The sequence below is a fragment of the Nothoprocta perdicaria genome, unplaced genomic scaffold (assembly GCF_003342845.1).
Source record: "Nothoprocta perdicaria isolate Ctin4 unplaced genomic scaffold, notPer1 scaffold_29, whole genome shotgun sequence".
In the NCBI taxonomy this organism is placed as follows: Eukaryota; Metazoa; Chordata; class Aves; order Tinamiformes; family Tinamidae; genus Nothoprocta; species Nothoprocta perdicaria.
Genome location: NW_020455521.1, coordinates 3,008,607 through 3,016,773, shown reverse-complemented (window position 1 = coordinate 3,016,773; position 8,167 = coordinate 3,008,607). Strand labels below are relative to the sequence as shown.

General features: G+C 38.9%; 1 protein-coding gene across 1 annotated transcript in view; it reads right to left on the bottom strand.

The window, feature by feature from the left end:
* PDGFC (platelet derived growth factor C) overlaps window positions 1-8,167 on the bottom strand; it is a 105,267-nt gene that overhangs the window by 67,657 nt on the left and 29,443 nt on the right. The gene's annotated exons all lie outside the window — the stretch shown is intronic.

The following is an 8,167-nucleotide window of genomic DNA, read 5'->3' as shown; positions in this document are numbered from 1 at the left end:
CCCTGTGCCACATGCTCTAGGTGTGCCTGCTTGAGCAGGAAGGTTGGACTAGATGATCTGTAGAGGTCCCTTCCAACCTTAAATATTCTGTGAATCTGTGAATCTGTGAATGTTTACCTTTGAACACTGGCCCAGACAAACCTCTAAACATATTAATCATGTTTTACCAAGAATGAAATTACTTGTATTTTTACAGGGTTTTTTTTTCAGTCTGCTCCAAGACTATACACTTGCATGAAAACCTGAAGCGCTAGCAGCTCGCTCCTTCTAAGTGACACATTAACACACTGCACACTAGTGCTAAAGTGTCACTTGGGACTGCTCCTGATCAAACCACGCTGAAGGCATACCAATTCATATTGAACAAGGATGAGGTATAATAACGCTGYAAAAAGCGGAGGGATGAATATCAGGTAAGTAAATACCTGCTTCAAAACTGTCATAAAGACATTGGTACCTAATGAAGCTGCAATTCTTCCAAGTCTCTCCAGTCATGAATTATCCTGAGTCTCTGATTTGCCCAGTTTGCATACTATGATTGTTTTTTTAAACGATAAATGCAGTGAAGTAATTAGAATATTTAAAGCATGACAAAACAGTATGTCTCTAGTAGTAACAAATTGGGAATATTTTGCTATTCTAGAGCAGGCTACAGCTTCGTCTTGCCTGACCTGTACAGTCAGACACTCTCCAAGAGCTCACTTTGGGAGCTGTATCCTGCAGTCTAAACTCTGCCATGGAGCACAGGTTTTAAACACCAAACCTGGAAGCCTTTTATGCAGACTGCCCACACACTCCCTCAAAGGCGCCTTCTCCACCCGGCCTCCAGGCCGCCTCCTCTCCTTGCCCACAGCAGAGCTCCTTCTCCGCTCCCCGCAGGCGCTTACAGCTGCATTCCTTGCTGGCTGCATCACCTTCTGCAGGAAGGACAGGCAGCTCTCCTGCTCCTAGCTGGGCAGACTTGTGTAGCTTTGGGGTTGCAAAAGCAGCCTAAGGGAGCCCACAACCAACTCTCTTATTCTTAGGGGAGTACTTTGAATGGCAGCCTATCAGGCCAAAAATGAAAGGCAGAGTCACAGCTTCCCCCAGGCTTCACTCCCTCTTTGGAATGGATRAGGGTAACTTGCATCTAAATCTGCCTCATGTGCCAGAGCAGATACGTGCCCATTGCCAAGTTTTATATCTGGAGTATCATTCTAGGAAGGTCAAAGCTCTCCCCTTCTCTGTTCTGGAGAAATAACTGATCAGTACTCGGTAGACAAYTGTGCCTGTTCTATTCCTACATGATGCAGGTAATTACATATTTCCTGCTGCCTATGATGAGAAAACTGCTATGAAAAAAGAAGTATGAAAATGTTGAGGAGAAACTGCAATACAATTTAGAAACAAAGTGTGATTCACGTGACTTTTTTTCTTCACTATCATTTAGCTGCCAACACATGAAAAGTCCTAAAAATCTCTAGCTGCAGAGATTGCAGGCTAAAATAAAATGTGAAAAAAAGGTCTATTTGTAGCCTACTGACTTCAGACAGATTGTCTTGGATCAATATTTACTTTATTTTTAAATCAGTGGTTGCTTAAAATAAATTCTTATATTCCAAAGCTATTCCAAATGAATTCCACAGGCTTGTGAACTCTGCAGTTTTCAGCTCAGTCAGAGTGATCGGTAGCAATGTGAGGAATGCAGGTGTTGAAGAAGAGTAGGGATGAAAACGCAGCCTTGCCGAGAGCTCGCTTCAAACCTGTTCCAAGCTTTGAAGATAAGGATATTTCAGACTTCCTCCGAATGGGGGAAGGAGGATAACAAACAATTCTTCTCTTTCAACAAGTGTTTGACTAATAGGGTGGTCTCTTGTGCAAACTCAATTTTTGAGCCTGGGTTCAAAGTATTCTTGAGAATACACGAGCTCTTTGTAAGGAGAATAAGTCTGTTCTGGTAGCTCAGCATATCAGASGGCAAACTAGCCCTGACAGAAAATCCCACTCCTGAGACCCAAGATAACACTGCACAGGGTGGAAATAYAGCCCTTGTAATCCCGGTGAAGGGCTCCTCCTATTCACATTCCCTTAGGAAAGCATCAACTAGACCAGTACGCTTCTCCTCAAAAGGAGAAAGGAAAAAACAAAACAAAATACAAGAAAAAAAAGAAATCAACTTATGCCATGTAGCTGCACTGAAGAGACCTACTTTGCTTACATACATAGAAAATAGTGCTTTTCTTGTGTCTCCTTAAATGGAGATTTTCCACTTAAAGGACAGTATCTAAATCCCTCTAAGTCAGAGACTGGACTCTGAAGAGAGCAAACATTATTTTTGACGTTAATGTATTATTTTACTTTCTAATTCAAACAGTTACAAGAAACACCAAGTTCAGATCTGGTATAAACAGATGCAATACCATTGAAAATAAACATCTATCTTACAGCCACTAAGAACCAGCACATTGTTTCCAATGCATCAAACATGTGCCCCTTAACAACAAACATCCATTCTTAGCCCAAACAACTGCAGCCCTTCTCTTCACCATAAGCAAAGGCTGGGCACCACCACACGCTCTCTAAGCAATAAGCTCACCCAGCTCAGCTMCTTCTAATTAGAGGACAAAACTAAGCTGCTGCCTAAATTTAACAGGGGAGGCTAGAGTTGGAAATCATAGTTCTGGCCTCAAGGGCATTCCAAGCACGTCTACCTCTTCCAGCCAGAACCCACAACCCTCAGATCTTGCCGCAAAGTTAGTAACAGAATTTCAGAAACTTCTGCTTTCTCCGGCTTCATGGAGCTATCCTGCAGAACAACTGCTCTTTGAAAGGGGAGGAGGAGAAAGCCAAAGCACTAGACCAGAGAGGTGTAATTTTCTTCATTACCAAATATTTTTAAATTCATAAAAGAACATTTTTAGAAGAAGTAGCAAGAAGTACGCATTGTTCTAGTCATCATATACTACAGCATATGTAATTCAGAAAGAGTTGCGGGAAATGGAAATTAGAAGGTATTGGCAAGTGCTATGTTTTCTCTCTCTGTCTTTATTCTCTACTATAGTTAAAAAAATGGTGGAACTTGAAGAAAAAGAAAAAAAGGTTCTGTTACACAAACAAAAAAACGCCCCAAAATACTAGTGAAGCTTATTCCATCTTATTTTATGATCTTTGTAATCTAACTTGAAAGCAGTTTTCACAGTTCTAAGAACTGTCTGGGGATACATCACAAACACCTCCCTATTGCCCCAGTACAACTGACCAGCATGATTTATGATACGCCAGTTGTAAATTAAAAGCAGGGGCTTCCCTACCACTGTATCACTGTGTGCTAGGCAAGAAAAGCATTATGCAGAAGGCTGAATTTACATTATGAAACAAGAAGTCAGGAAGATACCTGTGAAATAATTCCCTCTGCAAGGAAAGCAGGCTTTAAAACCTAACTGTATTACAGGCTAAGCAAAGAACTACAGCACTCCTGGCAGGCTTGGAATCCGAGTCGCAGTTCTTCACTCTGTGCCACCACTTGGGTCCTTAGCAGGACGCCTGGTAACCTTGCAGGTTTCTACAGGGACTTCTCTACTGATCTGAAAGCGACCCACATTCATTTAGTTTTCAGTCACACTGCTTATTTAGCCTCATCTACAGGGCACTGCTAAGGAGGGGCATTTCTGCAGGTTCTTCATTTTTTTCACTACCTTTCAGTGATGAGCTACCTTGCAGTGTGGAAAACATGCCTTGTAGGTGTCCTAATGCCACCTTCCACGCTTACCTAAAATGCATTCTCTTAGGCTAACTTCTTACCTTCTATGCATTGCTTAGCCTCTGTGGTTTGCTACATAACTATTATACATACAAATAATTTCTAAAGTCTATGTTAAAATTCTGCAGCCCCAAAATTTACAAAAAATATCTGATCTAAGTGGATAATCTTTGAGGAAGCKGAAAACACTTATTTTCCCAACAGCTTGAGAGATACTTTAAGAATGACTGTCAGAAACAGTAGAGAGAGAGTTGTTCTACAAACATACTACAGAAAGGGATTAAATGCATCATTCACAGGAGACTTATGGATCAAGAAATGCACGCATTTTCATTTCCACAGAAAACAAATCAGCTTGTCTCTCTAACACTTGTATTAAAAAAAAAAATCTGCAAGATGACAAAATTTTTCTTCAGAAACACATAGGAACTTTTTTAAAGGGAAAGTAAAAAGGATAGTATTTTTAGCGTTCTGTTTATGTTTCAAAATATTTTCTCAAATACTCTATATTTTAAAAAGGAAATAGCTGTTTGCAGCAAGCCAGCTTTACTCAGGTTGCACACAACTATTTCTGAATGGACATGGTGAGATGCAAGGTAGATGTCTTCACTCTGCAGCATCAGAGCGAAGAACAAYTTGCAGTTAAGAGGAAAAATTCAGGAAAGGTCAACTTAGAGATCACCCAATCCTTATGAGGAGACAAAGGTTTTTCTTTGAAGCTTGAGGAACAGATGTCACCCCAACTTGGGTTTCCATAACTCCTGCGCTGCTGAAGAGACATATCGGTTTTACAACTTAATCTCAGCGTATCTAAGCTGTTAAAAGGGAGGTAAGATGAAATTGTGCAAATTGAATTTGAATAGTCCACTGAACCTTTAATGATGTCTAAGCCCATTCATTCTGAGATATGTTTGATGTATTTTCTAAAAGGCTGTCGAAAAGACTGTCTTCAAATAGCCTAAAYTGCTCCTTAATTCTCATAGAGGAGCTGAGAACAAGAGAGTAATCAGACCCAACTTAAAAAGGAAACAACTGTAATGAATTACTACACTTAGAAAGTTTATACCAAAAAAAAAAAAAAAAGAAAAGAAAAAGTACACACAAAAAAATGAGTCCTGAAAATGAAACTGCATATGGTTCACACATTTCACAAAGCATTCCCTTGTGACAAGATTATCTTTACAATTATTAATTAGCATTATCATAAGCTGAACGTCTTCTAAGTATTAAAATATGTCCCAAACAACAAAATGTTTCAAAATGTTTCAAACTGAAGTGTCAAAATACAGTTGCAAAGCCTTCCTAGTTTCCATTACACCCACCCTCGGTATTCATTTAGTGTTAAGCATCTCATTTTAGCAACTTCACACCCCAAGAATAGAGAATCATTACTRTGTGCATGATCTGAATCCACTTTTGCACTTTCGCTAGTGGCAAGTGCAACAGCCTAAGCCATTAACTAGTAAAACTAGCATATACATAGCTTTAAAGGTAGAATTAATACTGGATCTGTGAACTGTCTCTTCTCTACAAGTTACCAAGGTATAGGYTTTTGTAATGAATTTTCCTACACAGGGAATCTTCACTAGGATACTAATAAATTTCTCTGCAGAGAAATGTATAAAAATACACCCACATACACAACATCTATTTTAAAAATTAACTTTTTGTTTTCAAGTAGGAAAAGAGGGTAATCATTGTTTATAGAAATCTTACTGTAGAGCTCTGTCCTATCACTTTCGAATACTTTTGGACAGATGGCTGAAACCATGTCAGCTAGTGCTGAACTGTCTCAAAGTCAGTCTATGAGATTTTAAATCTTTGTAAAGTCAGGTTAGAAAATGTGTCTGTCAGTAGCCAGATCCTCTAAAAGAACATTTCTTGTGATGGGAATCTTGAAGTAGCCAGATGGAATTAGCAGTGGTTCAGATGAACCTCACACTCGGTTCACTTCTAATGGAGAGCGTCAGATCACCACCAAATGTTCTCACTTGCAAGAGGGGAGATGTCCCAGAACAGCTGATGGTGACAGCCACTGGGACAACCACTGTTTTGGCTCAATCTTATTCACTACAGTGTTATTTTTAAGAAAACTTGTTAAGTTTTGGTCATGAAATAAAGATAAGTACTTACAGCATAGTGGCTGTCAGGCCTTTGCTAATTTTTTGCTGTATTTTAATACTTGCTAATACTTTGCTGTATTTTAGCCCTGACAGTGATGCAAAGTAAATATGAAGCTTTAATTCTTTTATAATGCTGCAAGGCCCGAGGCCTAAAGAATGGGCTTGCATAAACTCAACTACTTGCTCTGCCTTCAGAGTAGCAGGGTTCTTCATTGGGCACAGACACCCTCCTGAGCTGCGTTTCATTAAACGTGGCATGTTCTACATTTTCCCTGTTTCCTTTAGTAAGGAAGAGGTTAAAACACGGGCCTTCCAACAGATGCAGTAACAGGGCATTTGTAGGACTTCGTGTAACTGCTGGTGGGTCTGCTCTTTGGGACACTTAYTGGTTCCCATTCTGCACTTCTTCCTTCCACCAGCTGGGCAAATTTAGAAATTACGACTATTGCCAAGATTCCCAAGGAATTCCAAGCCCATAAACCAGGAATCCTTCAGATTACATATCCCTGTCTGACCGAGAAGTCTTTAAATGGTTATCACAAACTCTGCAGAAAGGAACTCTTGATGAAAACAGAAAGCTTATAGGAATTCCAGTATATGGGAATAAGACCTTTAAGGTGACATGATTTAAAGATTTTTCCAACCTGTCCCCATATCTGTCTTCATATCTCTAGACAGACAGACCATTGGTAACAAGCAGTTGAGGATTTGATTTAGGAAGAGGCACATAACCAAAGGTTACATGCAAGCTCATGTTATACGCACCTACCCTTTCTCCCGTCCTCCTGCCAGATATATAAACATATACACACAATTCCACATTTCCATCTATCCTCTAATRGCCAGGTTTGCATCTATTATCTTCAGTAGTAATAGAAAAAAACATGATTTTATAAGAAGAAGTTATCTTCGTTGCTGCAAAATGGTACAGATTTTAATTTCAGGCCCACAAATACCATACAAGAGTTTATAGCTCCCTCCTATATAGATTAGGGCTGGGTATGAATGGCTCAAATGGGAGGTTATACCAGGAATTAGTAAATACTACAGGTCATAGGTAAATGAGTCTAACAGGAGTAAAAATCGCGATATTTTAAATACATTTTTCAACTTAAAAGTACAGATTACCAGTCATATCAASAAAAAGTACGAATTGTCCAGTAATTAAGTGATATATTTGTGTTAAAAAATAGTTGTACAAATACTTAATCTCTCAGTATCTTGCTCAAAGAAAAAACTAATCCAAGGAAATTTTTGACTATGAAACCTTATCAGCGCCACTTCTAACATGTGCCTAATGGCACAAAGGTAGCCCTCCTGTAAGAACCTGTGTTTCCACCCTCTCAAGATCTAATCCTGCAATCAGTACACTCAAACACTGATCTGAACTCACTTTTAAAGTGCTTGTCTTTTCAAACATTAACGAAAAAAATCCAATACATACAGATTTTTCTTACATATTAAACAGTTTAGAAAGAAAATATGTTAAAGAGTAAAAAAAAAAAAAAAGGAGCATCTTTACTTCAACAAAACCCTGCAGTCAGTGATTATGCAAATATAAATGCATTGCCTTCAGTGAGACTACATGGCATTCAAACAGACTGCAGCAGGACTGAGCACTACTTGAGTGCTCAGTTTTTCCATGACATATTTAAAGTCCTGTTGTCACTGAGAATGTTCCACCAGCAAAGCTGGCAGTGGTCACCACAGTGGTCTCTATTTGGTAGTTATCAAGGTCTGTGTGGAGTACATAGGAAAACAAGCAAACAAAAAACAACAACAACAACAAACAAGAAAATGAAACCTGAAACATAGTATTGACAACTTAGATACATAGCAACAATCTGATGCCTTCATCAATGGCAACCAGTACTTCAAAAGAAAAATTTTGTACAGAGATAAATGCTAATATTCACATATAAAAAATCCCTTATTATTGCTATCATTTTTACATATATGGTTGAGCACTGTATGTCTTCCAAATCCTTCTCTTAGGCATAGAAATGTTTCCATTACGCGTTTTGCCTCCGGGCAGACAAATGGTTTGTGCTAGCTGGACTTTGGAACCTTTCAAAATTAAAACCACACACTAAGCTCACTTTGGGGAAACACCTYGTATAATGCCAGAGAAGATTTATAATTTGCACACACAATTCTGAATATCCTAGCAATTTGCTCAAGTCTCCACATTTTTACTGAACTGTAATATTCCTTAAACTTGTCTTAGACTAGTTCCTTTTGTGATCTCTGGACTGTACACCTAACACACACAAATAAAGAATCATCATCAGTATAGAACCAAAAA